Below are 13,590 nucleotides of genomic sequence, written 5' to 3' on the forward strand. Positions count from 1 at the left end.
AAAAAAAAAGAAAGTGAAAAGTGAAAAAAAAAAGAAGTGGATTAAGGTAGAACAGGTATATCAGATCCATAACCCTCAAATCACATTGTCTAGAACTGTTTTTTTCAAAGAATAGTCCTAACTACACCTGGAAAAAAATCATAATTATCATTTATGAAGATCGTTATTGTTCTGTACTGTTCAGAAGTGTAAATACAGACTGCTTTGGATAAATATATGCTGGCTTTTACAGGTTATTTTCAAGCATGTATTGATGACATGTGATTGTTGTCACAGAGCAACCTGCAAATCAATTAAGACTGATTTGCCTAAAAATCCAAGAGATTAATATTAATCCAGTTTTCAAAAGTATAGCACACGTGTTTCTGACTTGGCTATAAAATAAATTTTATATAAAATGTTTAATTATGCAGAGAATTGTTAACTTCACAGTTTTCAAAGGTCACTTCAGACTTGAACTTTTACCAGATGCTCATCTTAAAGATTAATTCCTCAGCTTTTGTTCTGTGAAAGTGTTTTACTCAGAGTTTCAAGTTATTCCCTGAGTAGTACCTGAGCTCTTTCTTAAATACATGTTCTTTCTTATTTTGAGAGTCTTTCTAAATGACCTTTCAAGAATATCTTAAATTAAATATTTTAAAATTATTATAGCAAAAAGCTAAAACTATATTTAATTATATTTATTTTCCTATAAATAGGAACAGTTTCTTTTTTATAGCCAATTAGTTTTGTGACTCAATATAGCTATATTAATTAGCACAAGGTGTATTATCATTGATTAGAAAATATGTATGATAGCATTTAAGTGTATTTGGCAGAAATTGTACAGGACTTAAAAGTGGGAGTTCATGTAATACAAATGTCTACTTATGGGTATTGATTAAAGGAGCTGACAAATATTTTAGCAAGTCAAAACCAAGATGTATAAAAACATGTAGCCAGGTGGTGCTAGTGGTAAAGAACCTGCCTACTGTGCAGGAGATGTAAGAGACATGGGTTTAATCCCTGGGTTGGGAAGCTGCCTGAAGGAGAATATGGCAACCCACTCAAGTATTCTTGCTTGGATAACTCCATGGACAGAGGAGCCTGATGGGCTACGGTGTATTGGGTTGCAAAGAGTTGGAATTTACTGAGCATGAGATATTATTTTAGCACCAAATATTGAAGAATGGAAGCATGAATTGCAAAGAAATATGGATGTATTTGACTACACTAAAGCTGATATAAAACTCCAAAATCACTGCAGATGACTTCAGCCATGAAATTAAAAGACACTTGCTCCTTTGAAGGAAAGTTATGACAAACCTAGACAGCATATTAAAAAGCAGAGACATTACTTTGCCAACAAAGGTCCATCTAGTAAAAGCTATGGTTTTTCCAGTAGTCATGTATGGATGTGAGACTTGGACCATAAAGAAAGTTGAGCACCAAAGAATGGATACTTTTGAACTGTGGTGTTGGGGAAGGCTCTTGAGAGTCCTTTGGACTTCAAGGAGATCCAACCAGTCAATCCTAAAGGAAATCAATCTTAAATATTCATTGGAAGGACTGATGCTGAAGCTGAAGCTCCGATACTTTGGCCACCTGATGTAAAGAGCCGACTCATTGGAAAAGATCCTGATGCTGGGAAAGATTGAAGGCTAGAGGAGAAGGGGATGACAGAGGATGAGATGGTTGGATGGCATCACCGACTCGATAGACATAAGTGTAATCAAGCTCTGGAAGTTGGTAATGGACAGGGAAGGCTGGCATCCTGTAGTCCATGGGGTCACAAACAGTCAGACACAACTGAGTGACTGAACTGAACTGAATAAAATGATCAAATGAATGTTAAAGGATTTGCAGAGAATGTAGACAGCAGAGATTTAGGGTCGGGGATACACATGGAACTCCTAAAATTTAGCAAGGTAAAGAAACCTTTCCTCTGACAAATAGCCAAACAATGCAAAAATATAAAAAGGAACCCCCCAAGAGTCATAAAAAAGATTATATATTTGACTTTGCTAATTATCAATAAAATGCAAGAAAAGTAATTTTAAAACAGTTTGTTAAAAATAATCTCTCATATTTCCAATTTTGGGAGGAATTTGGAACATTAAACATCAACAGAAATCCCCACTGCTATTGGCAATGTGGATTGGCATGAACCCTTTGAAAAGAAGGTTTACAATATTTAAGAGTCAAATATATGCAAATATGTGCTGCAGTAGCTTATCTCACCAATTCCATTCTTCCCTGTAAATCCTTGGACCAAGAAGAAATTTCTCTTATGGAAACGAAGTGATGTGTAATACTGTTCATTATAAGAAACTTTAATATTAAAAATTTGGGAAAGCCTAAATGTTCACCAGTGGGACAATAAAAACATTGTAGTACAATCATAAAAAAGAATAAAGTTTTATGAACCAGAGCCACAAATACAGACACACAGAAGGAGGGAGGGAGGGAGAAAAAGAGACAGAGCAAGAGAAAGAGAAAAAGGACAAGGTGTATTAGCATATTTAAAGAAGTTCAAAGTTATATAAAGGTTAATGCATGCAAAACACGAATGTTATAAGACACATAAATATCAGGCAAAATTATTAAGAAAAATATCTGGATGATAACTAAGAATAGAGGGAGTGATTACTTTAGATGGGAGTAAGGCAAGTTGTGGGGAAGGAGAATCATGCAACCATGAGGATCTACAGAAATATGTAATAGGTTTTAAAAATTTATAACTTTTTCTTCAACTGAATGGTGGATACTCTTTAAATATATAAATTTTATACCTTCTCTATACATCTGCAGTATTTTAGACTATATTCTTTGAAATCAACTAAATGGGAAAGAATCCATCACTCTCTCGACTTCCAACCTGTCATTCAAAGTTTGCAGAAACTGGAAGACAGGCTATTTTCTACTCCAATATTTCCATGTCTCTTTAATATTTAATTTCAAATACAGTCTATGTCAAATAAATGACCTTCAATCATTTGCTTCTTTTCCTTCAAGTCAAAAATTGAGAGCAGGGATTCTCTAGGGAGTAATAAAACACCTATTTAGAAGGAGAAACTATACCACATGACCACTGCCCATTACTAATTTTAGGATGGAATCAGTTTTAAATATTGAAGAGAAGAAATTTGAGATAAAAAAGAAGGTTTTGCTCATATTTGAAGTGCTATGTAGTGTGGCATGTGGAAAAAGTGGAAACAGTGGCTGACTTTATTTTTCTGGCCGCCAAAATCACTGCAGATGGTGATTGCAGACATAAAATTAAAAGACACTTACTCCTTGGAAGGAAAGTTATGACCAACCCAGAGAGCATATTAAAAAGCAGAGACATTACTTTGTCAACAAAGGTCCATCTAGTTAAGGCTATGGTTTTTCCAGTGGTCAAGTGTGGATGTGAAGGTTGGACTATAAAGAAAGCTGAGCACTGAAGAATTGATACTTTTGCACTGTGGTATTGGAGAAGATTCTTGAGAGTCCGTTGGACTGCAAGGAGATCCAACCAGTCCATCCTAAAGAAGATGAGCCCTGGATGTTCATTGGAAGGACTGATGTTGAAGCTGAGGCTCTGATACTTTGGCCACCTGATGTGAATAGCTGACTCATTGGAAAAGACCCTGATGCTGGGAAAGATTGAGGGTGGGAGCAGAAGGGGACGACAGAGGATGAGATGATTGGATGGCATCACCGACTCGATGGACATGGGTTTGAGTGGGCTCTGGGATTTGATGATGGAAAGGGATGCCTGGTGTGCTGCAGTTCATGGGGTCACAAAGAGTCAGATTTGACTGAGCGACTGAACTGAACTGATGAAGTGTGATTTAAAACAGAAGTAAGCAAAATTTATGTCTCAATTCTGTCGATTATATGCTGTGTAACCATAGGCAAATTGATTAATTGAAGGGCCCATTTTACACATCTTTCTGAAAATAGGGATAAACTGATCTATCTTTCTTTTGGTCATTGTGAGGATTAAATGTGTTAGAAAAACTGAGCACATAGTTCTCAAACTTAGTAGTTGTTAGTATTGATTTCAGTTCAGTTAATAAATATCTAATTTACCCAAAGGATAGTTAATAAGTTATTTAAAAATATTATCTTAAAGGTAGAAAGTAGCTATCAGTCATGGAAATACTGATTCTTGAAAATGGCAGGAAAGGAGTAATTGTTACCTTTTCATGAGGGAAGAGGTAATCAAAAACCTGTCTAAACCCCCAAACCCATAACTCCAGACTTATTATAAAACAAATTAGACACAGTTTATTTGAGGAATATCATGCAATATGCTTGAGCTGTACTCCTTAAAACTATCAAGTTCATCAAGCAACAAAAGTCTAAGAAATTCACAGCCAAGAAGAGCATAAAGAGACCAAACAATCAAATGTTCTATGGTATTCTGGATGGGATCTTGAAGGAGAAAATGGATATTAGGTAAAAACTAAAGAATTTTAATTACATATGCACTTTAGTTAATAATAATGTATCGATATCAGCTCATTCAGTTCAGTTCAGTTCAGTTGCTCAGTCGTATCTGACTCTCTATGCGACACCATGAATCACAGCACGCCAGGCCTCCCTGTCCATCACCAACTCCTGGAGTTCACTCAGACTCACGTCCATCGAGTCAGTGATGCCATCCAGCCATCTCATCCTCTGTCGTCCCCTTCTCCTCCTGCCCCCAATCCCTCCCAGCATTAGAGCCTTTTCCAATGAGTCAACTCTTCGCATGAGGTGGCCAAAGTACTGGAGTTGCAGTTTTAGCATCATTCCTTCCAAAGAACTCCCAGGGCTGATCTCCTTCAGAATGGACTGGTTGGATCTCCTTGCAGTCCAAGGGACTCTCAAGAGTCTTCTCCAACACCACAGTTCAAAACCATCAATTCTTCGGCGTTCAGCCTTCTTCACAGTCCAACTCTCACATCCATACATGACCACTGGAAAAACCATAGCTTTGACTAGATGGACCTTGGTTGGCAAAGTAATGCCTCTGTTTTTCAATATGCTATCTAGGTTGGTCATAACTTTCCTTCCAAGGAGTAAGCATCTTTTAGTTTCATGGCTGCAGTCACCATCTGCAGTGATTTTGGATCCCAAAGAAATAAAGTCTGACGCTGTTTCCACTGTTTCCCCATCTATTTGCCATGAAGTGATGGGACCAGATACCATGATCTTCGTTTTCTGAATGTTGAGCTTTAAGCCAACTTTTTCACTCTCCTCTTTCACTTTCATTGTCCAATCTTTGAGATGCCATGAATCTCAGCACACCAGGTCTCCCTGTCCGTTACCAACTCCCAGAGTCTACCCAAACCCATGTCCCTTGGATTGAGTCGGGGATGCCATCCAACCATCTCATCCTCCGTTGTCCCCTTCTCCTCCTGCCCTCAATCTTTCCCAGCATCAGGGTCTTTTCCAATGAGTCAGCTATTCACATCAGGTGGCCAAAGTATCAGAGCCTCAGGTTCAACATCCGTCCTTCCAATGAACACCCAGGGCTGATCTCCTTTAGGATGGACTGTTTGGATCTCCTTGCAGTCCAAGGGACTCTCAAGAGTCTTCTCCAACATCACAGTGCAAAAGTATCAATTCTTCAGTGCTCAGTTTTCTTTATAGTCCAACCTTCACATCCATAGTTGACCACTGGAAAAACCATAGCCTTAACTAGACAGACCTTTGTTGGCAAAGTAGTGACTCTGCTTTTGAATATGCTCTCTAGGTTGGTCATAACTTTCCTTCCAAGGAGTAACCGTCTTTTAATTTCATGGCTGCAGTCACCATCTGCAGTAATTTTAGAGCCCCCAGAAATAAAGTCAGCCACTGTTTCCTCTGTTTCCCCATCTATTTGCCATGAAATGATGGGACCAGATGCCATAATCTTTGTTTTCTGAATGTTGAGCTTTAAGCCAACTTTTTCACTCTCCTCTTTCACTTTCATCAAGAGGGTCTTTAGTTCCTCTTCACTTTCTGCCATAAGGGTGGTGTTATCTGCATTAATCATTAACAAATATACCATAACATGGTAATAGGTTAATATTAGGGGAAACTGTGCAAGAGGGTATTTGGGAACTCCATACTATCTTCTCAATTTTTCTGTAAATCTAAAACTCCTCCAAAATTAAATTCGTAAATAGGAAAAAAAAAAACTAAAACTTTCTAGAGTACTCTTAAATGTCCTATGGTATATGCTTTCATAGTTGTGAAAAGAAAGAAAACTATAGTTATGCACTATTTAAATATTGAGAAACTGAAATTGAAGTCAATGAATAGGTTGTTAAAGCAGTATTGACACTGGAGAATATATATCTGTGTTCTTTAAAAAAATTGCTTCATATTTATTAAGTCACTGATTTTGAATCCAGAATTGAGAGTTATTTTTGGGTTGTTTAAGGGAGTGGGGAGCAGCACAATTTTTGTGCATTATTTCATATGTATATAAACATACATTTTCCTGCATACAGAATCTGTATCCTTCCTTCTGATATGTCCCAAGTTTTAGTAAGTTATTTGTATGAACTAGATATTAAACTTGGTTTTGACTCTGCAAAGGCAAATCTAAAAACATACACTTAACTTTTCAGAAGTCACTCTCTTTTGCAGTGTCCTGTGTGGACAGTTCTTTAAGGAGATATAGGTATCAAAATCATCATCATCACCATGTGAAAAGTGTAAAGTGGAAGTGTTAGTCACTCAATCATGACTGACTCTTTGCAACCCCATGGACTGTAGCCCACCAGGCTCCCCTCTCCATGGAATTCTCCAGCCAAGAGTTCTGGAGCAGGTAGCCATTTCCTTCTCCAGGGGATCTTCCCAACCCAAGAACAAACTCTAGTCTCCTGTGTTGCAGGCAGATTCTTTACCCTCTGAGCCTAACATAGCTTGCAATAGACATTCAACTACATACTCATTATTTATATTAACTGATTTAATCTTATAATCATCCTGTGTTGTAGATATGTTCCATCTGCATTTTAGAGATGAACAATTTTGAGATACATAGTGTATATCACTTATCCTTGTTCTCATAACTAATCATTGACAGGCCCCAAATAAGAGCCCAGGAAGCCAACAACTGAAGAGACTGGCTTAATATAGACTAGAGCCCAGTGTTATATACCACCCAGGGGAGAAAGTTGGAGATAACATGGTAAAATGACAGTTAATGTTCACTAAAATTTTAATATATTTATCAGATCAGATCAGATCAGTCGCTCAGTCGTGTCTGACTCTTTGCGACCCCATGAATCGCAGCACACTAGGCCTCCCTGTCCATCACCAACTCCCGGAGTTCACTGAGACTCACGTCCATCGAGTCAGTGATGCCATCCAGCCATCTCATCCTCTGCCGTCCCCTTCTCCTCTTGCCCCCAATCCCTCCCAGCATCAGAGTCTTTTCTAATGAGTCAACTCTTCACATGAGTTGGCCAAAGTACTGGAGTTTCAGCTTTAGCATCATTCCTTCCAAAGAAATCCCAGGGCTGATCTCCTTCAGAATGGACTGGTTGAATCTCCTTGCAGTCCAAGGGACTCTCAAGAGTCTTCTCCAACACCACAGTTCAAAAGCATCAATTCTTCGGCACTCAGCCTTCTTCACAGTCCAACTCTCACATCCATACACGGCCACAGGAAAAACCATAGCCTTGACTAGACGAACCTTTGTTGGCAAAGTAATGTCTCTGCTTTTGAATATGCAAAAGACTTTATACAAACTATTATACAAAGTAATAACCAACTGTTTTTAAGCTTTCAGTGAATTGTAATGATTTATTTAAAATACTGGTATATATGTAAAGTTTTTGCCTTTTAAAAAATTTAGGGGTTCCATTTATTCAATAATTCGACAACTGTGTAAAATGCCTCATTTGGGCTGGGTATAATTCTGAGATCAAATACCCAGGGTGAACCACACAAATTTGAATTTGGATTTAAAATTTTATTGTTACCCTAGGGGTAAATAAGAAAAAAAAAAAAATAAAGCTAGTCTGAGTCTAATCTGTGCTTCCCCCGTGGTTCAGCAGTAAAGAATCCACCTGCAGTGCAGGAAACGCAGAACCCTCAGGTTTGATCCCTGATTTGGGAAGATCCCCTGGAGGAGGGCATGGCAACCCACTCGAGTATTCTTGCCTCAAGAATCCCATGGACAGAGGAGCCTGGCAGGCTACAGTCCATAGCGTTGCAGTCAGACAGGACTGAAGCAGTTTAGCATGGACACACACAAGAGTCTAATCTGTAACTTATATTGTGATCAAAGGTTATCTCAGCTTTCATCATGAGTCAATTTAAGAGAAATTTAGGGACACATTTTTATATAATTCAAATCTTCATAACACATTTTTCCATTATACATACATAGAAATGTACCAACCATATATATATATATATATATATATATATATATATATATAACTTTTTTGTTCTTTTATCTGCTTAATTGACTTTTATTTTAATTAAATAACTGAAGTGTTTGGATAATTCATCACAAGTTTAAATTGATGAACAAATTGAAGTTTAATGATAAACATTGTCCAGCCTTACCTTGACTTTAAGGGAAAAAAATGAACCTTTTATGTGTAACAAATATGGTTTGGTCATTTTTCCTCTTTCAGTTTCTGTATTTCTAATAGTTTAAAATAAAAGTCTTACATTTGATAGCTTATGTATGCCATACTTTCATTAATATGTTTTAAGCATATATAGAATTGAGATTCATTGACTAGTTTTCAAATAATGCGTTCAAAAGCAATAACCTTTCTCCCACTAATAGACTGGTGATTGCAACAACCATTATTGAATACCTTTTTTAAAATTATGAAGTAACAGTTACTGCTTGTATCTGAAAGATTTCTTAGCCTTTGTTAGAAGTATAAGGACAGAAATTAAGCTTACAATTATAGTAACTATTTATATTTATAATACAGATTTTCTTTTACCCTACATAGTACAGCTTGTTCTTTATTTTTTATTTTTATCCACAAGAGCATTAAATATTTTATTATTGAACAAATCTTTGCAGTATCTTTTACATCTTTAAATGAGTATGTTTCTATATTTAGTAATCTGGAAATATATTACTACTAATAAAGTATATGTAAACATTTTCTCTTATTCATATAAATATTAGGACTGAAGTCTAGAAAATCTTTAACAAATTAAGAAAGAATCATTGGTTATTTTAAATGATTTAAGTTTCTTTGAATAAATATGATTACAAAGTATATTGAGTCAGCATATGAAAAAAATTACTGTGAAATATTGTGTTTACATATTTGGGTAGCTAATTTTTTATTTTTATTATTATAATTGACTCATAAAATTATGAACATGTAGATAATCTCTCCAATATTAGAAAATGAAATAAGGTCAGAGTTGTAAATTGTATATTTATGTAAGTTAAGGAAAAGTGATTTTATTACTTCAAAATATTTTTAAATTTTAAGGACATGTTTAATTAAAATTCAACATACCTTTTAAAAATAGCATTATTCATATTTAATTTAAAAATAAATACTTACCACTATAGAAAACTTGAACATTAAACATAATAATTAAAATTAGCCAAAATAATACCTCTTAGAAATTACTAATTACATTTTAATTTTTCATTTTCCAGTCTGTTATTTATTTATATAATAACAGATTATTATAAATAGAGGACAAGGGGGTGACAGAGGATGAAATGGTTGGGTGGCATCACTGACTCAATGAATATGAGTTTGAGCAAAGTCAGGGAGATAGTGAAGGACAGGGAAGCATGGCTTACTGAAGTTCATGGGGTTGCAGAGTCAGACAGGACTTAGTGACTGAAAAACAATGTTTATTTATATATCCTTTTATTTTCTCCACAGACTTAGATTACACTGTTTTGGAATTTGCTTTTCTCACTTTAGTATTGTCAACTTGTTTTGAGAATATATCACTAAATATTCTTATACAAGCTGACTTTAAAGGCTATATTTTCCCCTCAAGTGGTAAAATTAATATTTAGAGAAAAAATCTCATTATTAGACTTAAAGATTATTTATACATTATAGCTCTTATAAAATATTACAACAGATTCTATAAAGCCTTTATAAAAATATGTCTTCACATAGGGTGAATATAATTGTACTACATTGGAGTCATTCAGTCATGTCTGACTCTTTGCAACTCCATGGACTGTAGCCTACCAGGCTTCTCTGTCCATGGGATTTTCCAGGTAAGAGTGCTGGAATGGGTTGCCATTTCCTTCTCCAGGGTGTCTTCTCAACCCAGAGATTGAACTCAGGTCTCCTGCATTGCAGGCAGATACTGGTAACCATACCAGTGATGCTATCAACAGTCATTTAAAGATAAGGAAAGACCAGCTGCATTAAATTTGGTAATGTAACTCCTTCTTACAGATTAAAGATCCCGTTGTTAAATCTACTGTCATAAAACTTGTTATAGCTTCTACTTTCATATTGGCTATGAAAGACAAAAAGAGGAATTTAGACATTTTGCAGTGTAATGGCACTGAAGTTAGTGTTATGCAGTGCATGGTAACAACCAACAACAGTTGGTTGTGAACTGTTGTTTCAAATATTAATCAGGTGTATGTTATTTTGTACTTCTTCCTTTCAGAATGAGATTTGTGCCAGGATTTTCCTTGTCTAAAAATCAGTCAAGACTGTATAATGTAACCCGTTCCTCTAGGGAACACAAGGGTCATAATAAAATCTTTTGTCTCAATATTAGGAGGAAGATCAAATGTCATTTTTATTATATTTATAAATTTGAACATCATTGTTTATATCTTAAAAGTGTGTGTGTACTAAGTTGTTTCAGTCATGTCCAATTCTTTGCAATCCTATGGACTACAGCCAGGATTCTCTGCCCATGAGGGTTGCCATGCCCTCCTCCAGTGGATCTTCCTGACACAGGGATCTCTTATGTCTTTTGCATTAACAGGCGGGTCGTTGACCACTAGTGCTACTTGGGAAGCCCATGTCTTAGGACAGGCAATCATTATTAAAACCTGTAAAACAAAAGCAGATAAGGTTATAAAGATGGTAAATATTTATGTAGATTTATTAAAAGCATGAATTTTAGTTGTCTTTTTTTCTTGAAGTGAGTGTACTATATATATATAGTATACTACATATAATATATATATATATATACTATATATATATAATAATATATATATATTTTTGAGAACAGTATTAGTGTGATAGATAATAAAAGAGGCTTCATGCTGCTTAAATGATAGAAGGGCCAAAGATTTTGTCCTTAAAAATGTTAAATAATAGTAGATTTGTATAAAATTAACATGTTTACATTCAGACACTTAGCAATATAATCAGTACTTTGCATCCAGTGTTCCAAGTTGAGACCTTTGTGCTCAAGAACATACTGACAGTTCTGAGGACGTATTCTGACTTGCACCCAGAGATGGTAGAGCATTTTCAAAGAAACCACAAATTTCACATTTCCTCAGGGTCAAATCATAATGGTGGGTGATTTTATGAATCAAAAAGTTTCCTTCTAGCTTTATATTAATATATCACTAGCGTGCCCTTGAATGAGAAATGAGTTGTAAAATAGTCAGTTGTAAAACATGTCATTTTCACAATCCTAAATTAGATGAAAAGAAGATAGAAATACGGTACTATTACTGGAAGAATACATTAGAGTGCACAGGCTCAGCTGCCTTGCAGCGTGTGGAATCTTCCCAGAACAGGAATTGAACCCAGGTCCCCTGCATTGGAAGGCCAACTCTTAACCACTGGACACCAGGGAAGCACCCAGCCTTTTTTTAAGTTTTTAATTGTTTTAATTGAATAATATGTAGTTGTTTACAATTCTTATGTGAGTTTCTAGTGTACAGCCAAGTGATTCAGCTATTATATATATATATGTGTGTGTGCGTGTGTATATATATATACAACAAAATTATAATTATTCTTCATATTCGTTTCCATTATGGTTAATTATAGAATGTTGAATATAGTTCCCTCTGATATACAGTACGGAGAAGGCAATGGCACCCCACTCCAGTACTCTTGCCTGGAAAAATCCCATGGATGGAGGAGCCTGGTGGGCTGCAGTCCATGGGGTCGAGAAGAGTCGGACACGACTGAGCGACTTCACTTTCACTTTTCACTTTCATGCATTGGAGAAGGAAATGGCAACCCACTCCAGTGTTCTTGCCTGGAGAATCCCAGGAACGGGGGAGCCTGGTGGGCTGCCGTCTATGGGGTTGCACAGAATCGGACACGACTGAAGTGACTTAGCAGCAGCAGCTATACAGTTGGACCCTGTTGTTTATACATTCTTTTTTTTTTTTTTTTTAGGTTTTTAAAATAACATTTATTTCTTAAAAGTTAACATGTGCATAATAGGAAACCAAAAAGCACAAGAAGCAAAAAACGAAGTCATTCAGAATCACAAGCAGTTTACCGTGACATGTCCTTCTAGGTCTCGTTTGTGTATCTTCACAACTAAGCATTATACATTCTTTAGATAATAGTTTGCATCTGCTAATTCCAAACTCCTATTTCAACACTTCCTCATCCCTATCCCCCTAGTAACCACAAGTCTGATCTTCATGTCTGTGACCTGTTCCTGAACTGTAGGTTAGTTCATGTGTGTCATTTTTTACACTCCACATATGTTATGTCATATGATATTTGTCTTTGGATTTATTTAAGTTTAGGATTATATTCTCTATATTCATTCTTAAAGCTGCAAATGGCATTATTTCATTCTTTTTTTATGGTGTTGCATCCTTTGTGTATACTGTTGGGGCTGCTTGTCAAAGTCTTTCCTTTCCCTCAGTAGAAAACTTTCAAAAATATACCACCATCTTTCATCTTGTTTAGGCATCCTTTCCTTTTACTCCCATAGTATCCTTCTATAATGCATGTTACGTATGTGTTTATAATTATTGATCTGCTGCCCTTACTATACTGTGAACTTAAGAGTTGAAAGTGTGTTGTTGACATTTCTGATAACCTTGGAGGCTTATTTCATATATACCTTCAAAGGAGAACCTGCTGTGTAGTTGCTATAAAGCTTCCAACTGCTGCAACTCCAGGATCAATGAAGCATCCATGTCAAAGCCATTTTCTCCCAGGCTGCTCCTCCTCCATGACCGATTGTAGTGTGTACCAGAGCAAAGCCATGCCTACCTGAGCAGGTTCTTCTAATGGGCAGTCTTCATTCTGAGGCTATCAATCTTTCTGAATTTCTTTTTCTTTTTTTGTCTCTTAGCTGAACTGCATTGCATTTTGATTCTTCCGTTTTCCTCCTTTTTCTTTCTTCTTTCACAGATACCAGACCTTTATCAAACATTGAAAACTTTCCCTGCCTTCTGTGTCCTTTCTCATTTGTCTTTCGCTAGTGCTTTTCTCCCACAAATTTCTTGCCCTTCTAATTCCACTTTCTGTCTGATTCTTAGAGGACCAGGACTGATAACATATGCATCCCAGTGCCTTGCACTGTTCCTAGAGCAGTGAAAGTAAAAGTGTTAGTCGTTCAGTCACGTCCAACTCTTTGAGACAGCAAAACAGATTCCATACTGTTTATACTATAACATTGGTGTGTGTCTGTGTGCACACATGCTCAGTCATGTCTGACTAAGGA

Source organism: Bos indicus, chromosome 26, assembly GCF_029378745.1.
Source record: "Bos indicus isolate NIAB-ARS_2022 breed Sahiwal x Tharparkar chromosome 26, NIAB-ARS_B.indTharparkar_mat_pri_1.0, whole genome shotgun sequence".
Lineage (NCBI taxonomy): Eukaryota > Metazoa > Chordata > Mammalia > Artiodactyla > Bovidae > Bos > Bos indicus.